Source organism: Sitophilus oryzae, unplaced genomic scaffold (genome assembly GCF_002938485.1).
Source record: "Sitophilus oryzae breed Bouriz unplaced genomic scaffold, Soryzae_2.0 scaffold_87_pilon_pilon, whole genome shotgun sequence".
Taxonomy (NCBI): Eukaryota; Metazoa; Arthropoda; class Insecta; order Coleoptera; family Curculionidae; genus Sitophilus; species Sitophilus oryzae.
Window position 1 is genome coordinate 402149 of NW_022147505.1, and position 25973 is coordinate 428121.

Genomic DNA, 25973 nt, shown 5'->3' on the forward strand with positions numbered 1-25973 from the left:
AGGGACGATTAAGATACACATTTTAAAATTATTATTATTATTTAATTATCATTTTTTTTAATTTTTTGGTGATATTCGGCATTTGAAGAAGACACTAACCATGCCTTTGCTTTTGGTCCTGGTCAATAGACTTATAAAATAGTGTTTATGATTTATGTAATGTCATTCTTCTTCTTCTTAAAGTGCCTAACCTCTTTGGATGTTGGCTATCACATTGATCCATATTACTTTGTTCACTGCCGTTCTGAACAAAGCTGTTGACGTCAATCCGGTCCATGTTCGTAGATTTCGCAGCCATGATATTCGTCTGCGTCCCGCTGATCTTCTGCCTTCTATGTTCCCCTGCAGTATGAGTTGGAGTAGGCGGTATTTCTCGTTCCGCAAGATGTGTCCGAAGTATTCCAGTTTTCTTCGTTTGACATTTACCAGAAAGTCCAACTCCTTGTTGATGCGATGTAGTACAGTCTCATCTGACACGCGATGCACCCACGAAATCCTAAGCATGCGCCGATAGCACCACATCTCAAATGCCTCCACACGCTTGCATGATGCGTCGGTAAGGGTCCACGCCTCTGCTCCATATAGAAGGGCTGAGAGCACGTAGTATCTCAGGATTCTGATTCTAGTGCGGACGTTGAGGGACAGGTTGCATAGTATATTTCGCATTTTGTTAAATATCCCTCTCGCGATTTCGATTCAGTGTTTTATTTCGCGAGAGTGGTCCCAGTCTTTAGTCAGGGTGCAGCCCAGGTATGCAACTGTCTCGGCCGCTGGGAGAACGATGTTGTTAGCAGTGAAATGAAAGTTGTTGATGTAATTTTTGCTAATGATCAACGTTTGAGTGTTCTTTCAGTTCATCTTCATTCCCTATCTGCTGAATGTATCCGCCACACGATCTATAAGCCTTTGGAGACCTTCAGCGATATCGGCCAACAGAACGGTATCATCTGCATATCTCAAATTGTTTACTATTTCTCCGTTTATTACCAGCCCATCCTCTGTGCCATCCAGTGCCTCTCTAAATAGATGTTCCGAGTACACATTGAATAGCAGAGGCGACAATATACAGTCCTGTCGCACTCCCCTCCTTACACTAAACTCTTCTGAAGTTTCGTTCTCGATTCGAACCACGGCCTTTTGTTGACGATAAAGTTTTGCTATTATCTCTGTATCTCTATCGTCTATTCCTGATTCCTGTAAAATCGAGATGAGTTTGTCATGCTGGACTCTATCAAAGGCCTTTTCGAAGTCTATGAAGCACGCAAAGACATCTACATTGACGTCGCGTACTCGTTGGATTAGGCCTCCCTGGTGCCCAATCCCTTTCTGAAGCCGAACTGAGTTTCATCTACGTTTTCATCGAGCTTTCTATATATACGTGTTTGGATGATATTAAGTATTAAGTAATGTCATTGCATTTGAAAAAATATATATTATTTTTGTTTGTTAGACAGTTACTCTAGCAGAAATGGTTTTACGTCCAAAAGTTAAACTCTACCATGATCAATAACACACAAGGATATAGAAACACACAAGGATAGGCCCAGACAAAGTCGTCAAAGAGCCACAACAAAAGCGCCTTGTGTGCCAAATTGCTAAAATAAATCCCAATGTTTCTCATCCAGAGCTACAAAGACAAGTTCTGGCAGCTACAGCTCTAGTCTTTGGAGAGCTGCAATTGGGTATAATTTTAACTTCTTGTACGATAGTGCACCTCCCCTAGAGAATGTCTTGAAAGGGAAAGTGTCATAGTTTTGGACTAGCCTGCATGTTCACCAGATCAAAACCCTATCGAACACTTATGGGACTAGCTCAAAAGAAGGGTTAGAGCTCGTCGAAACAATCCAGGAAATCTTGCACAGCTTATTGATGCAGCATTAGCAGAATGGGAAAACATACCCCAAGACAACGTTGATAATTTAATAAAAAGCATGCCAGCGCGGATAGAAGCTTGCATAAGGTGGCAACAAGGAATATTAAAATTTTATAAAAAGTCAGATTATATTACTAAACGGTTCTTTACCATTTACATTACACAAACTAAAACTTAAAAAAATAATATCACTACATACACTTTAAGTTATTTTAGAAAATGTTCAAAAAATCCGCCATTGTTTTGAGTTGCATCTTTTTAAAACTGAATTACTACTTATTCTCACAGAATGACCGGTCGACTTAATTAAACTTTTCTCGTACCGCCACTTCGAGTGCCTCTCTTAATTCATAAGTTCTTTTGTATACCCTTATTGTTAACTATACCGCATAAAAATTCTAAAATGGATAGGTCAGGTGATCGAGGAGGCCCATGCAATTAGTCTACCTCTTCCTATCCCTGCGTTTGTATAATTATGATATAAATAATTTTTAAAATTTCTTTTATTATGAAGGGTGAGGGGTGGTGTGTCATACTGAAAGTCATGTTGGAACCACTCTATTGATGCGCGAGTATCTAACACGCTTTTCTTCATTTGAAAAAATCATATTTACAATTTTTGTTTATTTTAATCTACAAAGATTGGATGTGACAGCTTCACATTTATGAGAGCAAAGACGATTAAACTTGTTTCCATGGCTAACTAAGTGAAATTATTTAAAAATAATAAGAATTGGCTATAGCTTAGTAATTTTTCGAAGAAAACATATTATAACTTATATCGCTAAAATGAATGTCATGGCCAACTATAGTTTCCATTTAAAAAAAACATATGTTTGTGTCATATATCAAAAATGACAGGCTTTAGAAAAAAACGGAGGACTCTCATTAAGGATCTGATTATCTACAACTTTTATCTGAAAACTTTTTGTCTAAAATAGCTTATAACGGAATTAGAGACAATTTTTAAAATAGCCGAAATTTGTTTTTTTCGAAATATCTAGTAAGCCATAAACTTTTTCAAAAATCTGAAAGGCGAATATTTATGACCCCACAAAACTGCAATTCTTTCCCCATTTAACCGACTCTCTATCTCCAGTAGTTTCCGAGATACCCATAGGGAACATCGTAGGAAACTCACCCTGTATTTCATTAAAAGTCGTTGGTAAGGACTAAGTTTTCATACGTCTCAAAAATTATGAAAAATAATAGATGATTCCATATAAGTTTGGTTGTGTGTTTATTAAACTTTAAAAAACATCAAAAATTTAAGGTGCCCGTTTAGTTAGTAGTAGTAATAGCAGTTTAGTCTGGTACCAGTGAGTGTATATTATTAGTGAAAGAATATATATAAATTAAGTAAAAATAAATAAGGCACCAACAACTAATACAGAAAGAGAAATTGACTTTGCCATTCAGATTCACTATCACATCCTTTTTCAATGAGAGTGAAAGAAAAAATTGGAACACTCTTGTAGGCAGATAGATAAAAATGAAAGTAGAGGAAATGTAACAGAATTTTATCTGAAGGAATGGTCAGATATGAGGGTCAGCCAGCAATGTATTTACTTTCTTCCGCACTTAGCAAACGTGTTTTTTGTTCTGCGATAGAACACGACGTTTACAAAAACGTCGTTTGTTGTTTCACGTTAAATGGCGTAAAAATTGCTGTGCATGAAACGGAGCGAAATGTTCTAATGTTATACTTGTGCAGTCAATCTTGGCTTAATTCGTTAAGAACAATAAGAATAGGATTGTGTTATATAATTTCGTAGTTCTATTTTAATGATTCTTTTAATGATTTTAAACAGGCATTTTTAGGTAATCATATATCTGGACTATTATGTTAAGACACTTATAGGCACGAAAAAAGGGCACCTTAAAATGTTCATGTATTTTGAAGTTTTATATATTCTGTTCTAGTTGACCAATTTTGATGATTTTCTAAGCAATTTGTAGCTAAATTATTTGAGTTTTTATTGACTCTTTCCAAATTAAAAATGAAAGTTCCTATCTGTTAATTATACGAGGGAAAACGGAATGTTGATATTTTGGGAAAGTTTGAATCATCCCGCGGAGTACGTTAATAAAGCAAGAATTTAAAAATAATTTTATCATCTATTTTATCTTTCCTCGATAGTTTAATTTTTGATTCATCTCAATAGCTTTTTTTGGAGATAGTTGCTTTTGAAGAAGGCACAAAATTTTTTTTCGTATTTTTTACAGTAAAACCATGCCTTTGCTTTTGGTCCTAGTCAACATACCTATAAAAGAGTGATTATGATTTATGTAATGTCACTGTCTTTGCAGTTATATTATCAATTTTCGAAGCGATTCCAAAGAAAAAAAAAAAAAAAAAGTCTCGAAAAGAAAAATAAAGGAGGCTTTTTTAATTCAATCTAATAAAAATAAATGTATTGCTCATGCATCTGTAGATGTTAGTAATGTATAGCAATCACTTCTTTGATTTTAAAGAACATAACATAAATAAACAGAACACACGTATAATTTAAAAATAATCATACAGAAAGTTTGAGGCTTTTTGGTTTTACCTTATTAAGTAATTGTTATCAGGTAGTAATTGTTAATTGTGAAGTTTAACTTGATATAATGTCATTTTAACAGAACGTCCACGGTTTCTTGTAGACGTATCTGTTTTAAAAAAGTAAAGTGTTCTCGAATAGTTGAATTTAAATATTTTAAATAGTTTTTTTCTATCTTCTTTGTATTTTTTTTTGCTTCCGACGACGGAAGGAGATAAACTTTCCGAAATGTTAAGCATTTTTTTCTTTGTTAACTTCTGACAAGCAGTGTCCGTTTAGGTTTAACGCCAGAAGTGTTTACAAAAAATAACTATTTTATTTTGTAGATTTTCTTGTAGTGCAGTGGCGAAATACCCATAAAGGATTTTTTTGGAGGGTGTTTCAAACTTTCACCAAAATATCAACATTTTGTTTTCCCTCGTATAATTGACAGATTGAAACTTTCATTTTTAATTTAGACAAAGATACGAAAAAGTGGAATAATTTGGTTACAAATTGCTTTAAAATCATTAAAATCGGCAAATTAAAACAAAATATATTAAACTTAAGTTTTTTTTAAAAAAAACTTCTAAATATTTTTATATCAAAACATATTTTACAATATATCTAGACACTTTTATGACACCAACAAGTAAACAACATTTAAATAATTATATAATTTCCATTCAAGCCACCGATGAATATATTTCGAAAAGTTACTCATTTAAAAAAAATTGCATAATTTTTTATTGAAGCGTGAAGTTCAGTAACTCGTAGTTCTGTAATTTTCAATAGTGCATTAACGGCACCTGTATAATCAATCAGGCTATGTTCTCTTTAATCAAACACATTGCACATATTCATTGCACATTTGTGTGTAGTCTTAATACATAAGGGGTACGCATTGGTGCAACGGAATTGCGAACGCATTACAAATTTTAATTGAGCTAACCCAAAAAATGATGTTGTAAACAAATGCTAAAAGTTAACTTTAGTTCTTGTAGATCCAATCATATACGATAAAAAATCGAAAATAAATATACTTAAACTTAAAATAGTCTGTGTTTAAATGGCACAGCGTGGCCCACTTTTACATATTTTCTTTTAATCAATATATTTTAGGAGACAACAATGAATTAATTATAAATATATAAACAGTTATTATTTACATCAACAACACTCATCTGCTTAACAGTATTTAAGGGACATAAGGAGCCATTATTACCGCTTTCCCGTTCAAAATATTATAATAAATTTGAGTTTTTTACGGCTATTAAGCTATCTTGTACACTTCACACTAAAAGAGGTTCTAAAAAAATCAATGTTCGACTGCAAGGTCTGCCAATAAACATTTTTAAGCTTAAAGTACGACAACACTATTTCTTCTTCTTCGGGTTCCATCTCCTAATGGAGGTTGGAAATCATCATGGTAATTCTAACTTTGTTAACGGCTGCTCTGAATAAGTGGTTTGAAGTCATACCAAACCATTCTCTCAAATTCTTGAGCCATGATGTTCTTCTTCTTCCTTGGCTCCTTCTGCCCTTTATCTTTCCTTCTATTATGTTCTGCAGCAGGGTATATTTAGATCCTCTCATTATGTGTCCAAAGTACTCAAGTTTTCTTGTTTTAAGGGTGTTAATCGCCTCTTCGTCCTTCTGAATTATGCGTCGCAGTTCTACATTTGTAACCTTGTCAGTCCATGCAATCCTCAGCATACGCCGATAACACCATCTTTCGAATGCCTCAAGCTTCTCCATTTCGGCCTTTTTAAGTGTCCAAGCCTCTGAGCCATAGAGTAGAGTTGCAAATATGTAACCCCTTAGCATTCTTAATCTAAGCTTTAAGTTGATGTCTCCACTGCACAGACATTTTTTGAGTTTTACAAATGCTCTGGCTATTTCTATTCGAGCTTTTATTTCTGCTGATTGATCCAAGTTTTAGGTCAATCAACTGCCTAACTCCTACTACTCCCTACTAATACTATTTATTTAAACCAAAAATTCGTAATGCAGAACTAAAGTGTCAAAACGAAAGACAATATCAGGAAATACACACACCGGAAAAATCTAGGGATATATTTTTATTAAAGTTAAAAATAAATGTTTTGAATAAACAACCACATATTTGTAGGCCGATTCTTTCTACTTCGATTGAAACAAAGTAGTCACACTAGTTATTTCTAAATTTGCAGTTTCAATATTTGTAGAAGTGTTTGTGCATTTTTTGTCAAATGTATAAAAAGCACCTAGCATCAATTGTTCGAATTTAACCTGTACTCGCTATGTTTTTATGATAACTGGCCAGCATTCATTCAAATAACTCTGTTTAGTATTAAAGGACATTATCGAGCATATACATCTTAACAGAGACGAAATGCTAAGGGCCATGGGTATGCTCGACGCTGGAATGCGCCAAATTGACGTAGCTAGAGCATTAAATACAACGCAAAGTGTAATATCGCGATTAAGTGCACGCTACCGTGAAAGTGGCGATGTTGCTGAAATGTTGCTCAGCAAGATCATTTTTTACAATTAAATGCTCGACGCCGACCGACTCTTACAGCACCAGAGCTTAGTTTAATTCTCCAGGAAACACATAATGTAACCGTTAGTCCTGGCATTGTTCGCAATAGATTAAGAGAGGTCAACTTAAGAAGCAGACGTCCCTGGAGAGCTCAACCCTTAACGAGAGGAAATTGAGAGGTACGATATTTGTGGGCTCAAAATTATGTTCAGTGGTCGAATGAACAATGGGCTAATGTTCTCTTCACGGATGAGTCACGCTTTGGAATTCATCCAGATTCGAGAAGGCTTAGGGTATGGAGAGAACCGGGAAATCTTATTCGGTTGGATCATGTTCAGGAAGTTCACCCTTATCAAGGTGGAACAGTTATGGTCTGGGAAGGAGTCCAGTTAGGCCGAAAAACCGATCTCGTTTTTCTTGAAAGGTTTCTAACAGGAATCACATATCGTGATTTAATTCTTGAGCCTGTCGTGTTACCATATGCCAATGATTTTGGGAGAAACTTCATTCTCATGCATGACAATGTACGGCCTCATACAGCCAGAGTGATAAGTGAGTTTATCAGTGCTCATCAATTAAACATCTTACCCTGGCACCACAATCTCCTGACCTCAACCCCATCGAACACGTATGGGACGGGGTCCAAAGAAAAATTTTGAGAATGGGTATGCCTCATGAAACTCGTAGGGATCTGGTTCGGGCCGTGAATGCAGCGTGGCGGGCTGTACCTCAAGAAGAGATCGACAACCTGATCAGAAGCATGGAGAGACGATGTAGGGCTGTAATGAACAGTAGAGGAGGCCATACCCTTTATTAAGCAAAAATGGTTTCATCTTTTTTTTTTAATTCACAGTTTAGAATTAAAAAAATGTGTGTATTTTTTTGAGTTCAATAAAAATCAAGGAAAATTTGAAAAATCCGGTAAATTTTGCATTTTTATTTCCAATACGTCCTGTAAACTATTTGTTTATTTTAATTTTATTATATCAGAAATGCAAATAATAAAATTACTGACGATGGCTGGATAAAATTGTAATATCCCTAGACTTTTCCGGTGTGTGTAAATAAATAAATGTGGCAACCTGACATACGCGGCCAAGAAAATAACTATATTAAACTTGATACTGTACCTATGTACCAGTATCCTATAGTTGTGTGCTAGGAAGTAAATTTTCCTGTATATTTTCATCGATATGTGTGCAGCTTCTGAATAACGATCTAGGTAAAGCAACTAGCTCAGTTACCAGCTTAGAATTAGAATTATTAGAGTTAGTAACTCGGGTTTTCATTGGAGGACATTGTCAACGAGAATATTTGTATAATTTAACAAAATTACTGTAAACCACTATAAATTCGAATTGTTAGTTAGTTTCAAATTTTTTCTCTTCTTAAATAAATTTAAATAAATAAATAAATAAATAAATGCCTTTATCGTCAAAAATTTTTACAATTTGTAGACAAAGGTAAAGTGAACAAACAAAAGAGAATACAAAACATTATACAAATAACATTGTCCGTCCTATTCTTTAAAATAAACATTTATAAATGTTTACAATGTCAAAGAACAAAAACATAAATATAAAAATAAGATTCAAAAGTATATAGTAAGTTTATACTAAATATCAATGACCTCTAGATAAATTTACCTGGATGTCATTGGTAAATATAATAATAGCAAGCATTAGACCAGTGTTTACAAGATCAAATTCGATTATTAAAATATAAGAAGCCTCGTCTAGTAAATAAGATTTCAATGCTTTGCGAAATGAAGAAAATGATGTTATGGATTTGATTTCAAATGGTAGGTGATTGTGCATTTTTTCGAGTACTTAGTATAATATTGAACTTTTAACTAACTCTGAGCGTGGGTTAGGTAGATAAAGATCTTGCTCCGCGTTCCTGAGTGGATAAGTGTGAGATGGCCTTTCTCTTGAGAAGCTGATACATGCTTACGTATTAGGCAAACGGATTCAAATATAACTAAGGAAGAGTTAATATTTTTAATTTTTTAAAAAAGTCCTGGCAATGAGTTCCGCTGTTTATTGAATATCGAACAGCTCTCTTCTGGAGCTTGAAAATGCGGCCAAATTGAGTCGAACAGCACGTACCCCAGAATGGAAGGGCATATCTGAGGTGCGACTCAAAAAGTGCATGATAAACAGTTCTAGCCACTGACAAGTTAACCTCCTTAGAAACAGATGATTAATTAATTAAATTACCCCAGAATGGAAGGGCATATCTGAGGTGCGACTCAAAAAGTGCATGATAAACAGTTCTAGCCACTGACAAGTTAACCTCCTTAGAAACAGATGATTAATTAATTAAATTACCCCAGAATGGAAGGGCATATCTGAGGTGCGACTCAAAAAGTGCATGATAAACAGTTTTAGCCACTGACAAGTTAACCTCCTTAGAAACAGATGATTAATTAATTAAATTACCCCAGAATGGAAGGGCATATCTGAGGTGCGACTCAAAAAGTGCATGATAAACAGTTCTAGCCACTGACAAGTTAACCTCCTTAGAAACAGATGATTAATTAATTAATGCAAAACAGGCAGGGCTTAATTTTTTCGACAAAGCGTCGATATGAATGTCCCATTTCAGAGAATTGTCTACAACAAGCCGTAAGAATTTTACAGATTTTACGACGTCAATGGTGGTGTTGTTAAGTACAAAAGGCTGTAGCGAGTTTTTATACGACAAAGCTTTAGTTTTAGAAATGTTGAGACTCAGGAGGTTCGAATCGCAACGAGATTTAATGGTGATTAAGTCATTTGATATAATCCTATGAGTGCCGTGATGTCCTTGTTACTCCAAGTGAAGCTAGTATCGTCCGCAAAAAGACATATATGTTACCACTGATGTTTATGTTAGCAATGTCGTTAATAAAAAGAAGAAACAAAATAGGGCCTAGTACTGAGCCTTGTGGTACTCCACATTCTATTGGCTTGCTAGAAGACAACGTGGTATCCACCGTCACAAGTTGACTTCTGTTGCTCAGATACGACTTAAACCATTCGAGAGATGTTCCCCTGAACGCATAGTGCTGCAGTTTATCAATTAGGCTCTTATGATTTACACAGTCGAACGCCTTAGAAAAATCACAGAAAATTGTTGCTGTAGAATGATGGTTATTTAGGCTGGAGTAAACTTTATTAAGGAGGGTAAACATAACGTCATTTGTGGACTTGAAAAAAATTAAGTACTTTAATGTCGTTGTAATTAGGCATTTGCATAAAAGTGATGTGTATTTTGGGTGGTATTCCACAAAATTTGCAGGCTATTGAGGAAACAGAAAACGTACAGATTACAGAAATATATGGAAAATCATATTTATATTAAAACAGCAGTATAATATGTCACTTTTTCAAACATGTCCTTTAAATCCTTCAATTTAATAGCTGTTAATATTAATTTTCACTTCAAATATGCGCCGCACGTAGTGCACACACTATTTTTGCTTATTCTCTTACATTTTCAAAAATAATGAGAAACGTTCAAAGTAACAAAGGTATTTACACAATCTTAATAAACATGGTTTTCCAATTAAATTCAACTAAATGCATTATCGTCTAGAGAATCAATAACAATATTGTGACATTTCTATTATCGTAAATATGTCTAGGTACAATCGAGCGTCGGACTCGACAGACGGAATTTGTTTATATGAATTTAAATCAGATCCGACCATTAGTTTTCGGTGATTGGAAACAGTGAAAGTGTTACGCAAGTTTTTATCGCTTGAAATATACGATCTAAATATCAATATCAAGGTAACAGACAGGTTTCAGACTGTGATATTGGGTTGATACTACTTTAACAATTCAGAGACAATAAAACAACCCACAGGTGATCCAATCTGTTGTTGAACGATTTCGTTTGATGTTTGAATGATAATCGTAACGTCTGTGGGCTTGTCGTCCAACTTGTCGTTAAGACGCGGTTGAATCGTTTGGTAGTTCAGCATGTTTAAAACGGCCCACACAGTATACGATTTATCGTACTGCAGGTTGTACAACACAAATTTGATTCGACCGTTTGAACGACATATCGGACGCGCTGTTGTCCACAAACTTAAACTACAACGGGCCACACATTAATACGATTCGTCGTACTACATGTCGTACGACAAGTTGATAAAACCGCTGGAACGACAGATCGGATCCGCGTTTATTCACTAACTAAAACTACCATTTGATGTTAATCACCAACAAGTAGTAGTTTTATTTTCCATTCATTTTGAATTCTATTGTAGCACTGCTTTTATTTCTTTTAATTTTTCCAGTAGGATATCATAACTGGCATTTCTTTTTTGTTTATTTAGGTATTCCTTACTTTTCACATCCCACAAACAAGGTTGATTATGATAAATTTCAATAAATTCTGCCCAAAACTTCTCGCTTTTAAGAGATTGTTTAACCATGTGCAACGAAAAATGTAAACGATCTGTCTGCGACACATAGGGTTTGCACACAAACCATCAAATCGATCGTATATACTGCGTTGTACTACAGATTTTCTGCATGCCATACTTCCGTACGATACGACTTTGTCTTACTACAAGTAGTACTACAAAGCCACTAACTATCCAACCATTGATCCAACGGTCGAAACGATTTGATGTTGTACAACTTGTAGTACGATAAATCGTATAATCTGTGGCCCGTTTAAGACGCGGTTGAATCGTTTGGTAGTTCAGCATGTTTAAAAATCTGTCGTACAACTTGGTTGGATCAACGACAAGTTTGAACGTCTGTGGCTTTTTCAGCGACTTGTTGCTACTATGTTAATACAGAAACACATCGTGTAGTGAGATTGTGGTGTTTCATCATGGAGGAAAATAGGCAGTTTTGGACAGGATTTATTGAAATTTATAGTGACAATTAAGTAGATTTATATGCGAATGTCTTTGTAACAGCCATTTTTAAACCATTTTTTATTTTTTTTTAATTTTTTTTTCTTTTCTTCTTTTGCACGTTATTACTATTATCATCCGAAAACAACGCGACTGCTAAAGTAGCTACGGTTTTTTGACATGGTTTGTGACATGTAGAATGTAGAATGTTTAGGAGGGGAGTCAATCACCGTGACCTTAGAGATCTATTGTGTGGTCCCCTTTCTTGAGTTATAACGAGTTATAACTCATCATACAGTCTCAGGGCTTTAACAAAAGCCAGTATCTGAGACGGCTCCACAGAGGCCAGCTCTCCATCCTCGCCATCAGACGTACCAAAGTTCATGGCACGAATCGACGGTCGTCGTCTCGGCGCACTCAGTGATAAGGTGTTCTGGTGTTTCCCCATTTTCCCCACAAAATCTGCATTCGCCGCTGTTTCTCAGCTTCTGAAGCTGGTTTGTGACGTAGTCAAACATACACTGAGTCACTGAACTAATTTACTTAAAACATTTAACTAATCGTACTACAAGTCGCTTTAAAATGTCGTTACGTCTGTGGCCAAAAGTATCTACGGTCTGTCTGAACGATTTTTCGTCCAACCTATCGTACGATCAGTTGTACAACTGATTGTATCGTGTGTGGGCCCCTTAAGTTTTTAGTTATTTTTTATATAAGACGATAATGCAATTTTATCGTCGTATATAAAACAATATTTTTTTCCATAGCGAGTTACGTTTTAAAAAATATTCAGAAATTATTATTTCAAGAAATTTATTACGAGTAGAAAAAATATTGTGCTGGGTTGGCTTTGGTTTCTATGTAATTTGACAAATAAATAAAGCTGTCTCTTTAGTTGTCAGTTTTGAGTCAATATTTTTTAATTCCCGTTCGTGTCGATTGCTGATTGAATTGGAGCCAGAAATGGCTCAAAACGATATAAGTAAATTACCAACAGATATTCAGGCTGTGGCGACAAACGCCATATCCAAACTACTTCCATTTAAATCCGGAATAACCTTATGAAAAGGAATACAAAAATGGAAGCAATTAAAAAACGTGCGAGAAGAAATAAAGTTTTTAATCTATCCTCGCTGTTGAAGTATCATTTAATCTACCTTGCGGTTAAAGTACTATTTTATCTACTATTATTTAATCTGGAGAAGAGCAACATTAATAGTACGAGAGCTACCAACGTCGGTAAAACAAGTATTTTAAGACGTTTGGCTTTTTGATATATCTTTTACTATGCTCTTTAGAACAGCATGCGGCCATTCTGGCTGCCGGTAAACGTTGCGTTCCCTACTGCGCATTGATCGACGCGAGGTACGACCATTGGTATCTCGGTAACCGTAATAGATATGAAGATAGTTAAATTCGGGCAAAGTTGCGCCTTGGGATGTTCACCAAGATACCATCAATTTTTTTTTAAATTTCATTCAGGATTGCTGAGTTTTTTAGAAAAAACGGATTTTTTTGAAAATCAATTTTAATTTTTCCTGTCGTTACTTTTTAGAAAATCATAAAACTAATTATTTTATGTATTTTTAAATTTTGAAATTAGCTGATAATTTGTGAGATACAGAGACCAACTTAATTTTTTTAAATACGGATCTGCATTTTTTATTTCAGTTTTTGAAAGAACTCGGTGTCCTGAGTACAATGATATGCCACACATACTTTTTTTTTGTTTCAGACATTTGAACACAATTGATTTAAACTAATTTCAAGTCCGGCTCTGTTTTTTTTAAATATTAAATCTATTCATCGTTACTATATTGATAAGCCTTCAAACTTAAAAATGACACAAATTACCTATAACAGATGCGAAAGAAAGCGACTGCATCGGAAACCGCTCGGCAAACCCGACACGCCTACTGAGTGGTGTAAATACAATAGTCGTTTAATCCGGAAACCTATGCTGTGTCGTATTCGCTTGCTGGAATGACATAGTGCGTGGTTATATGTTTCTTTTTAAAAACGCGTGTAGGATTTTTGTTGAAATTTTGAACTGTTATTTCTAAGTTTTGGTAATTTGTATATCTTATTTAAAATGGGATGCAAATGTGTTTATTTATAAGGAAAAAAAAATATATTTATAGTATAAAAAATTAATTTATTTAACAAAATTTAATTAAAAATGTGACAAAATAGTTACCTGTCTATTGGTTCTATCGGACTTTTTTCGACTATATAAATCTTTATTTGTAAACTTTAATACATCAAATATTTTCAATCTAATAAATCATTTAATGATGTAAATAAGAGGAAATTTCTCACATGGGTGGTCAAATTTTATAGTTTTCATTATATCAAACAGCCTCTGAGAAATGTTTTCAACTCAAAATGCCTTTAATTATGTTTGACTACATCATTAAAAAGGGTCTTCAAATACATCAATGTGATATTTGTCTAAAATTTGCAAAAGAATCCGAATCTCTGGATAACTCGAAATTATTTACCCATTTAAAAGCCTTTGATCATGAAAGTGGAAAAATTTGTTCATTTTTTTTTGACGGGCTGGAAAAATTATTTATATTAAATTTTGATGAGTTTTGCACTGAATAAAACATTCAGAGGCTGTTTGATATAATGAAAACTATAGAATTTGACCACCCATGTGAGAAATTTCCTCTTATTTACATCATTAAATTATTTATTAGATTGAAAATATTTTATGCATTAAAGTTAGTACAAAAAATAAAGATTTATACAGTCGAAAAAAGTCCGATAGAACCAATAGAAATGTAACTATTTTGTCACGTCTTTAATTAAATTTTGTTAAATAAATTATTTTTTAAACTATAAATATCTTTTTTTTTCCTAATCTCCTACGAGCTGATATAATATGACGAGCAATCTATTAAATTACTGTGAGATTATACAGAAAAGTCCACAGACTTCGAGACATAGGAAAATCAAGTCCAGTTAGCGTGTGTCCAAATTTTGACAAGTTTTCAAAAATTACAGTTTTGTTTAGACTGACATTTAATTTCGCCTGACTTCTCGGTGAATGATTTTATGGGAGTACATACAATCTAAAATTTACGGCCATGAAGAAATTAAAAACTTGGAGCAGTTAAGACAGAAAATATTTAATGCCTTTGACACTGTCACCCCTGATATGTTATCCAATGTGTGGAGGGGATTTTATGATCATTTGGGTTATTGTTTAATGCAAGAGGGAGGCACTTTTGAACAATTTTTGTAATTTTTTAAATTTCATTATCCTGTTTTTTTACCGTTTACCCATTACCTACCTTGACGGACATGGGAAAACGGAGGTCCTTTTCAGGACCGCAAATATTCTGATTGAGAAAATTGGTAACTTTTTTTTGGATTAAAAAACAAAAGTTGTTAATATAATATCAATTTAAAAGGGTTTTAGTAGTTTTAATACACACTATGATATAAAATTTATTATTATTATAATGTACATTATTAATACTATTGTTCATTCGAAATGGCATTAAGGCCCAATTGCAACAATGATTTAAATTTTTCTTAAAGATAAGTAGAGCTTAGAATGAGCTGTATTTATATTTACTTTAATATTCACCTTAAATGAGGGAATTTGACTGATACAATTTTTGAATTTGAATTGTTTTTAATGATACTAACAATTTTAGTTCAATTTTTAATAAAATTTATTTAATATTAATAGAAATCCAAGAGATTTGAAACCTCTTTTAGCGATTTATAACATTCTCAAATGAATTACAGGTGCCCTTATTTTTTATGAAAATCACACAGCTTTTTTCATTGTCGCTGCAGTTGCTATAGCTATAAAAAACTAATTTTTTAAGGTGTGAAAATTGCGACACACGCTAAATGGACTTGATTTTTCGTATGTCTCGAAGTCCGTGGACCTTTTTGTATGTCTCGATAATATATTGGTACAGATTATTTTCACCCAAACAAATAATAACCCAAACTATACATTGATGCGGATTTTCTATGAACTCTTTCTGAAGGTCACAGAAACCTGAACGCGTAATTCGGTGTTCTTTCGCATCTGTTATAGGTAATTTGTGACAATGACGTGAAGTAAAACATTGAATACGGAAAATCAAATGCAACAAAAAATGCAAAATAAAATAAATAATATAAATATAATATAATATAAACAATCAAATCATTTTCCCGGAAAATGGATAGGATATGGTAGAGTAGTATAATAGCCAGCGAGGTTCCTGGACCTGTCGCCAAGGGGGCGGGCATACTTGACGTCATTTGTAAAAGTGTAATCCATGTTTTTCAACATTTACAATAAATAGTACAAAATGCATTCGGAAGTATAAGAAGAGGATATGTTCAAAGCGCTATAAATAAAATTGAACGAATAATAAATTTGTGAAATAGGGAGGGTGGTAACCTGGTTAAAAAACCAGAGTCGGACTTGAAATTATTTTAAATGATAATTAAATAGTTTTGTTGTTGTTTAGGTACCCAAACAAAAAAAAAGAGTGTATATCATTGTACTCAGAAGACAGAGTTCTTTGAAAACATGTGATAAAAAATGCAGGTTCGTATTTAAAAAAATTAATTTGGTTTGGTTTGGTTTGATCTCTGTATCTCACAAATTATCAGCTAATTTGAAAATCTAAAAATACTATCAAATAGCCCTAATAAAGTGGCTATGAGAATGTGCAATTAGTTTTTTTATTTTCTAAAAAGTAACGACAGGAAAAAATAAAATTGATTTACAAAAAAATCCGGTTTTTCCAAAAAACTCACCAGTCATTGATATTTTTAAAAGTTTTTTGATAGCATCTTGGTGAACATCCCAAGGTGGCAACTTTGTCCCAATTTAACCATCTTCGTATCTATTACGGTTTCCGAGATACCAATGCTCGTACCTCGAATTTTTAGCACCCTGTATATAAAAACAGACTAAATATACACTGTTAATGATGGAAGAAATGGAAGAAGTCGTCTAATCTGACAAATGAAGGGTCATGAGAAAGTCTGTCATCATTTTCTCACAAGTACTTTCGTGTATTTAATCATAGCCTAAATCGTATATTTACATCTATCTTGTGACATTGTGAAAGTTACTATGTGCGTATAAAACTACTACTATATCGTACTACGGGCGGAATATTTATCATAGAAAGGATGTTTAATTAGGAAAACGTTGCACATAATAAATTACCCAAACGTTAAACCGAAATGATACACTGTAACTTATAAAATAGCAAGAATTATTGTCTGCAACTGAAGAAAACTGGAAAAATGTTCAAAATAATACTTATGCTAATGAGATTTAATTTGCATATCACTTTCATCGCTTGAACAAACCGTAAAATATGTTTATGTCGTAGATTACAAAATTTATTATCTTAAAAACATTGATTTTGGAAATAAAATTACAATATAATAATTCAAGATCGCTATAAACTTTTCTTTACGGAAATTATGGTTGTTAATATATTACTTGGATACTACTCTTGGAATCTCTTTTAAAATTCCTTTGAAGCACTTCATTATACAGGGTTGTTCGTTGTTCACCACATAAGACACGGAGTATTGTAGCTAAACTATTAGATTTTTACAAATTGTAAGTTTTGGGTTCGTTGAAAGACTATTAGAGCTACAGTTTAAAAATATTTTTACAAGATACAGAGTGTCCCAACTAAATAAAAAATATCAAAGTTGTATTTTTTTAAAGGGAACACTCTGTATATTATTACATTTTTAGTTTCTACGATTAAAATAAAGGTAAATTTGATTAAGGTTTATCACACTTAAACCTAAACATTTTTGAAATATTATCAATTTTGTGAAATTGCAGTAAACATTTTAAGGCTTCATTTCTCCAAGGGTATCAAAGTTATTGATCAGTTATTGTGCAATAATAGAAATAATACTACCTCATACAGAGTGTCTAAAAATTTATATGATATAATTACTACATTTAAATGGCAATAACTTGTTTAATTTAAATGGAACACCCTGTATATTTTAGGAGAATCAGATGCACAATTTCATTGTCCATCAAATTGTATTATGCCATTTTTTACCTATCTCTTCAAGTTTTCGTAGAAAATGCATTTTCTTATAATTTAGACCTTATTTATCAATATACCCATGGAATATTGACATTTTAGATTGTTTTTAAAGCAACAAATATACAAAATGTACAGGTGCTAAAAGCGATAATATTACCAGCCTATTTGTATACAAAAATAAAACTATTTAAATCTTTATAAAAGAGTATACCATTAATTAAATATACCACCATTATTTCCGCCCAAATACTAATTAATTACATATTTAATTTTGTTAGTTAATAAATTATTCTAAGTAAATGTGGATTTGGAATCAGAAATCAATATAATAATGAGTTATGAACATAAACGTCTCTGTTGTTATAAATAAGTATTCATCAAAAAATGAAATTTTTAAGGTGTTACTTTTTACCACACTATCTAATACACATTCAAAATTCAGTTTTTTAGTATTTGCAGCAATTATTATTAATCCACGCAAACAGTCAATTAATGTAGTTTGAATACTGGAATCATATTCATTGGTCCTCTTTTACAAATATTTAAACAATGTTTTTATTTTTTAATGACGTAAACGAACTATATCGACAATATAAACTAGTGCCTGTACGCTTTAAAAATTTGTTACATCTTTAAAAATAATCTAAAATGTCAATATTCCATGGCTATATTGATAATTGAGGTCTAAATTATATGAAAATGCATTTTCTACGAAAACCTGCAGACATTGGTAAAAAATTATATAATACTATTTGATAGACAATTAAATTGTGCATCTGATTCTCGTAAAATATATAGGGTGTTCCATTTAAATTAAAGAAGTTATTGCCGTTTAAAGTTAGTTATTATTTAAAATAAATTTTTAGACACTCTGTACAAGGTAATATAATTTTTATTATTGCAACACAAAATTTAGTAAATATAAATACTTCAGTACAATATTTGGTTTTAAAAACTTAAATACGCCTAGAGAAATAAAGCAGTAAAATTATTACTGTATTTTGACAAACCTAAATATTTCAAAGACGGTAAGATTAAAATGCGGTAAACCCTAATCAAATTTACCTTTATTTTAATCGTAGAAACTACGATTAGAACTGATTTTACGAAACTTAGAACTTTACGAAACTAGATGTGTTCCCTTTAAAAAAATACAACTTTGATATTTTATATTTATTTGGGACACTATCTTGTAAAAATATTTTCAAATTGTAGCTCTAATAGTCCTTCAACGAACCCAAAACTTAAAATTTATAAAAATCTAATCGTTTAGCTACAATACTCCGCGTCGTATGTGGTGAACAACCCTGTATATTAATTGTTCCTATTAATTTTTTGTAATGAAAACTTGTATACAAAAAGTGACCTCACCAGTTAAACTTCTACACCCTGTATCTCCCAAACGAAAAATTTTTGGGCATGAATTTATACGAACTTTCTTACTTATTTTTATCTGCAGAATATGCTGATGAACTCATCTTAAACAATAAATTTTAAAAGCACTAAAACATTACTAAAATATCTATAATTTAATTTTCTAATGAGTGTCCAAACCCCCAAAAAAATATAAAGCTAAAGCCTCTTAAATGTAGGACAAAATAAATTGTTAACTCTGTGCTATTTTCCAGACAAATGTTAAAATGATTATTTGGGCCTTACCAGGGGCATACTCAAGGTTGTACAAATTATGACAAGACCGTCAACTTACAAGTTAATTGGCTATCGTTTTCAGTAAAGCCACTGGTTTTTCATGAACTACATTTTAGTAAAAGCCAGACGATTGGAGACCTGATCGGAAATGCAATTGGCAATAATTGAGGCTTATTCAGAAAGTAGGTGAATAAGATTTTTTAAGTCCAACCTGAAAATATTCAGTTGAAATTCTTAAGTAAATATATATTTAGTAATAATATAACCCTGAAGTAATAATTAATACAAATCAAATATAAAAAATATTACAAACTAATGAGCACGAAATATTGTTATGCAAAGAAAACGACTCTAATTAGAAATAAATAAATCACGCTTTATTTTCAAAAAGCCAAAATAGCTTCATCGACAAAGCATTTACAAAACAAACAAAAGCACAAAAAATATACAAATAATAAAAAATATACAATACAAATCAGACAATTCAAAAATATTTAAGTCCTTAAAATTACAAATAGAACATACATAGACAATTGTAGAACACAAAAAAAGCGTATCAATAAAGTTTTACAATAGAAAAATTGTAAATGGATATAATTTTAAGAGTTATAAAATATTAACACCTTTGACCGGTGTGTGAGATGATCAAAATTTTAAAATTCAAAATTGTTCATGAACAACAAAAAAATCGTTTACCGCATATAGGGCTCTCTCCAGTAAGTATGATTTCAGAGCTTTGCGAAATGCTGGAAAGAATGAAAGTGACTTGATATTCAAAGGAAGATGATTGTACAGGGTGAGTCAACGATAGAGTAAAGTCCATTATCTCATTTGTTTCGAGGTTTACAAAAAAATGTTAAATACAAAAGTTATAGGGAAGGTTAAGATACACATTTTAAAATTATTATAGAGTATACAGGGTCCTTCAAAAATGTCTGGCGGATATAACATATGTTTTTTTTTAATGCAACACTCTATTTTTCATTTTATTTTTAGATTCTGCGTAAAATTCTATAACTTTTTTATATATAATGTTATATACCTAAAATTAATAATTTTTGTAATATTTAAATTTGTTTATACAAATGTTAAATTGCAGTGTTGTAAAAAATTGTCAGTTGTACCATTGTTTCTGAAGTTGGAATACCAAAATTTGGTATGAGAGTTCTATAGAGATTAAAAAGAAGATATATGTTAAGATATTTTAGTTAAATGCTACAGGGTGTTCAAAATATATTTATGAATTTCAACTACTTAAAATTAAAAAATCTCAAATTTTTTAAATGGTACACCCTATAAATTTTATTTTTTTCTGATAGATTTTGAAAATCTCTTCAACTTTTATTAAGTATGTCATATACCTATTTTTAATAGTTTGCGATTTATTCCATTTTTTCTATTTTTACCCTAATTTTTAATACAATTACGCTATAACATCATAGTTACCGTAACAAAACAAACATATTTATTACTTATTTTTAATAAGTAGTTTAATAATCAGTTACAAATGTTATTATTAGTCAAAATTAATTAACTTTACTCAAATAAACTAAAATCGTCGTGAATTTCTTGGTGTATTTCTATCTTATGAAAGATGACATTTGGATTTTCCGTCGGGCCGAATAGCCACAGATTATGGTAATTCTAACTAGATTACCTAATTGTTGACGACTACTGATATTGAAATTTTCTCCGACATACAGTAAAGTTTTTGTTCTCGTAGTAATTCTGGTTTATAATTTATTTCGTCAAGCCAATATTACTACTGCCACAAAACCGTCCCATTACACACTGAAAATATTATAATATAATATAATATGAAAATGTTTTCTAGATAATCTACATCTATTCTTATAGTACTTAGCAAAGTACTATATAATATATAGTACTGAACCAAAAAATATGTTTATTTTGGCTTGTTCGTGTATATCAGTCACATTGACTAATCCATTTTCAGGAAAATCTGAAACTATTACCTCTACCTCTACCATTTATACTTATTACAACAAATTAAACTAAAATTCACCTTTTGTTCTTAACTTGCTTAACAGACATATGAAATTTTGCTAATAATTATTATTTTCTGTCATGGTAACTATGATGTTATAGCGTAATTGTATTAAAGATATGGGTAAAAATAGAAAAAAATTGAATAAATCGCAAATTATTAAAAATAGGTATATGACATACTTAATAAAAGTTGAAGAGCTTTGCAAAATCTATCAGAAAAAATCAAAATATATAGGGTGTACCTTTTAAAAAATTTTAGATTTTTTAATTTTAAGTAGTTGAAATTTATAAATATATTTTGAACACCCTGTAGCATTTAACTAAAATATCTTAACATATATCTTCTTTTTAATCTCTATAGAACTCTCATACCAAATTTTGGTATTCCAACTTCAGAAACAATGGTACCACTGACAATTTTTTACCAAACTGCAATTTAACATTTGTATAAACAAATTTAAATATTACAAAAATTATTAATTTTAGGTATATAACGTTATATGTAAAAAAGTTATAGCATTTTACGCATAATCTAAAAATGAAATAAAAAATAGGGTGTTGCCTTTAAAAAAAACATATGTTATATCCGCCACACTTTTTTTAAGCACCCTGTATACTCAATAATAATTTTAAAATATGTATAATCTAAATCTTTCCTATAACTTTTGTATTTAACATTTTTTTGTAAACCTGGAAACAAATGAGATAATGGACTTACTCTACCTCTACCATTTGTATACCAGTTGACATCTCTATCGTTGACTCACCCTGTACATTTTTTGGCATTGTACAGTATTGAACTTTTAACTAGTTCTGAGCTCGGGGTTGGCAGATAAAGATCGTGCTCCGCATTCCTAAGTGGATAGTTGTGAGATGGCCTCTCGGGAATAGCAGATATGTGCTTGCGGATTAAGCAAACGGATTCAAAAATGAATAAAGAAGGAAGAGTCAGTATTTTGAAATTCTTAAAAAAATTCTGGCAGTGAGTTCTATTGCTCAGTCCCAATAAATATCGAACTACTCTCTTTTGAAGTTTGAAAATACGATCAAATTTTGTTGCGCAGCGAGTACCCCAGAATCGAAGGCTATAACGAAGATGTGACTCCAAAAGGGCATAATATTTGATTTGAACCGACTCACCGTCAAAGCCAAGACAAACGTTTAAACAAATTTTGTCTATTTAATTTAATTTATCTACGTCAGTAAGTTAAGAAGCTCTTAACTCACGCATTTTAAGTGTCACTCAGTGTTTGTCTACCAAAGAGAAAAAAATATTTTGTAAAACATTTATTTTGTACTAAATTGGAAAAATATGTTAAAAGTACCTCTTCATTTCCATACTTGAGTACTTTTTTTCGGTGCACCATTTTTCATACTTAGAGTATGTATATTCATACTTCTGCTTCGCTCTTGCTGGAAGCAATCCAGAAATGGCTGTGAATGCCTCTTCTTCAATGTCAGAGGGAATACTTTCCGAATCGCTCATTTTTTAAACTATATAGTGACATCAATATTATTTACTGTCATATTGACATTGCCATGCATGGTGTTTTTTGAACAAAGGTATTAAGGTAATTGATTTTTAGGATAGGTATATAGTTAAGTACAATATTTTTTAAAATTCATTGTGTATTTTTATAGTTAGTCGTAGATAAAATATTGTACAATACACGCGACTTATCTCCATTAGGTACCTTTACATTAGTCAACATTAGTACTCTTTCCTGTGCGATTGAAGCGCGCAGTTCCAGTCATGCGCGAAAGAACGCTAGTCTAAATCGAAATAATCGGGCGAGTTTGAGACTTGTTAAAACACGCGCGATATCCCTAATGCAATCTTGTGGTAAAATACATTTTTGGTCTTTTCGTTTTGTTTGTGGAGTGTGGTGTATTCCTTTGTTAATTATTATCGACTTGCATATGTCAAATCAGCTACTGTTAATTTTGTGTACGTTATTATGTACTTCTAACACCTTTACCTTTTTGTTATTCTAGAGTTTTTCTAAAGACATCATGACAGATTCAAGATTTTGGTCCCATGAAATGGTTACAAATTTTATTGAAATATACCGGTCTCATCCTTGCTTATGGAAAATTAAATCTCGCGACTATACAAACAGAAATTTAAAAAACGCAGCTTATGATGAACTTACACAATTCTGTAAAAGCATAACGCCGGACGCAAATCGCGACTATGTCGTAAAAAAATTCAAAGTTTTCGGGGATCGTTCCGAAAGGAACTAAAAAAAGTAGAAGACTCAAAAAGAAGTGGAGCAAGTTTAGACGATATTTATCGACCAACACTTTGGTATTTCGACTAAGAATTGCCAACGCCAAGCATTAGCAACATTGGGGAGGAAGAGACGGAAACTTCTGTTGGAGATGAAGTCTCACAGGAACATGTTGGTGAAGAAGTACAATATGAACAAATTGAAACTCAGGTAATTTTTTAATATTTTTATTCAATAAGTGCAAACAAAATTTAAAATCAGGCTTTTGCTTTTGTTAATATTTCATCCTGCCAGTCAAATCTCCCAACTGAATTAAAGTATTTTGTGTAGTTGTCACGATTAACTTTAGCAGTCATTGTAGAAACAGTTTTTTTACGACTTTGCAAGTTAGTCAATTCGATAGCATTTTTTCGCCAGTCTCCATTTTGAGAATCGTGGGTTAGAACATTTTCTTGATCGAATGTTGTCGACGTAGTGTATGAAGTATCCCGTTTTCTAAGAAAATTATGTAGGGCACAAATCGCAAGTATAACGTAGTAAATATTTTGTGGATAAATCATATGTATTGGCGTATGAAGAATTCTGAAACGTGCAGCCAGAAGACCAAACGCATTCTCCGATACATTCCTTGCACGTGACAATCTATAGTTGAAAATTCTTTTCTCATAAGTCAGGTCTCTCTTGATATGGCTTCACAAAATTTTCGTGCAAAGAAAAGGCTTCGTCACCCAAAAATACAAAATTGAGATTATGTTCTGTTTCAGTGCTATTCGGTAAATGTAGTTTATCTGTAAAAATAAGCAGCATATAAAACACTGTAAAAAATACTAAATAATCGATTACCATTCAGCAATTTGCGATAAAACTGTGTGCTCTCAATTACGCCCCTAATCGCCCATTTTTTCCAACATCCACAAAAATAAATTCATAATTGGAGTTGACTAGTGCCATCAGAACAATACTATAAAAGTTCTTATAATTATAGTATTGAGCTCCTGATCCAGGGGGAGGTACAATGCGAATATGCTTGCCATCAAGAGCTCCTCCGCAGTTTATAAAATTCCATTTCCGCTTAAATCCAGATGCTATTTCAAGCCACTCCCCTTTTGTAGACGGAAACTGAAACAGAATATTTTTTTTTATTTTCTAGGCATCTACCAAAGCTTCATTAGAACCATCAACTTGTCAGCAATTTCCAAATAGTGCTCCTACTCCGGCTAAAAGACGTAAGATCTCGCATCAAAATAAGACACCGGTGGATTTTATAAAGTACTGCCAAACGCAGCTTGAAAAAAATGATTCTCTTGATGAATTTGATGCGGCAGGAATTTCATGGGCAAAAAAAATGAAAAAAAGATGAATTCAACGCAAGCGATCTATGCAGACATGCTTGTGAATAAAATTATAAATTATGGATTGTTAAACCAGTTAACAAGAACAACAGATATCATAGACCCAGTGTCTCCACCCTTTTCACCTTTGAGCCCATATATATAGCCCATATATATATTCACCTTTGAGCCCATATATCACCTTTGAGCCACATATAGCTTCATCAAATACTTCAACTCACATTCAAGACACATAACAAGGAGTATCAGAACCTCCTACGGTTCTACAATCTTATTATGAACAAGCTGCCAGTAGTTTTCAGGCTTTATAAATATGATTCGGTATGTTAATATATACTTATTACGTATTATGTATTTTAGAAAATGTATTACATAGTTAAAACTTATGACACAATTTTTTGAGTTTGTATATTTATAATAAAAGTCTTACCTTCAAATATGTATTTTTAAAAACCTCATATATGGCTCTACAAGTCTCTGGTATAATTTTACACAGCGATGGTGAGTATATTCCAGTTGAAAACTTTAAGTCTTCAAACGAGCGACCTGTCGCTAAATATCGTAAGGTTGTGGTTAACCCTTCTGCACTTATGTTTTCACGCATTTTGGTATCTTGTTTTGAAATTATTGTTGAAACCAAATCCAATAAAACATGAAATGATTCACAATCCATTCGCAAATAGTTTCTAAACTGCATAGGAAAATTATCACGCCCAACTCGCGTAGCAGTTGCATAGGTCCATATTTATTGCGATCCTGTCTCCATCTTTTTACCCAACACCTCCGTTTTTTCTTCGTATTGTGAAGATACACAGCTAAACACAAAGCCACTTTTAATTTCCGTTCCCTGATTTTCTCCATTTTGTAAGAACCCGTCTATAAAACTGTTGAAAAATTCAACAT

The 25973-nt window shown here is 32.3% G+C and overlaps 1 pseudogene; it reads right to left on the reverse strand.

Annotated features, from left to right (window-relative positions):
- Positions 1–867: 867 nt before the first annotated feature.
- Positions 868–25776, reverse strand: LOC115890513 (annotated as a pseudogene).
- Positions 25777–25973: the final 197 nt, after the last annotated feature.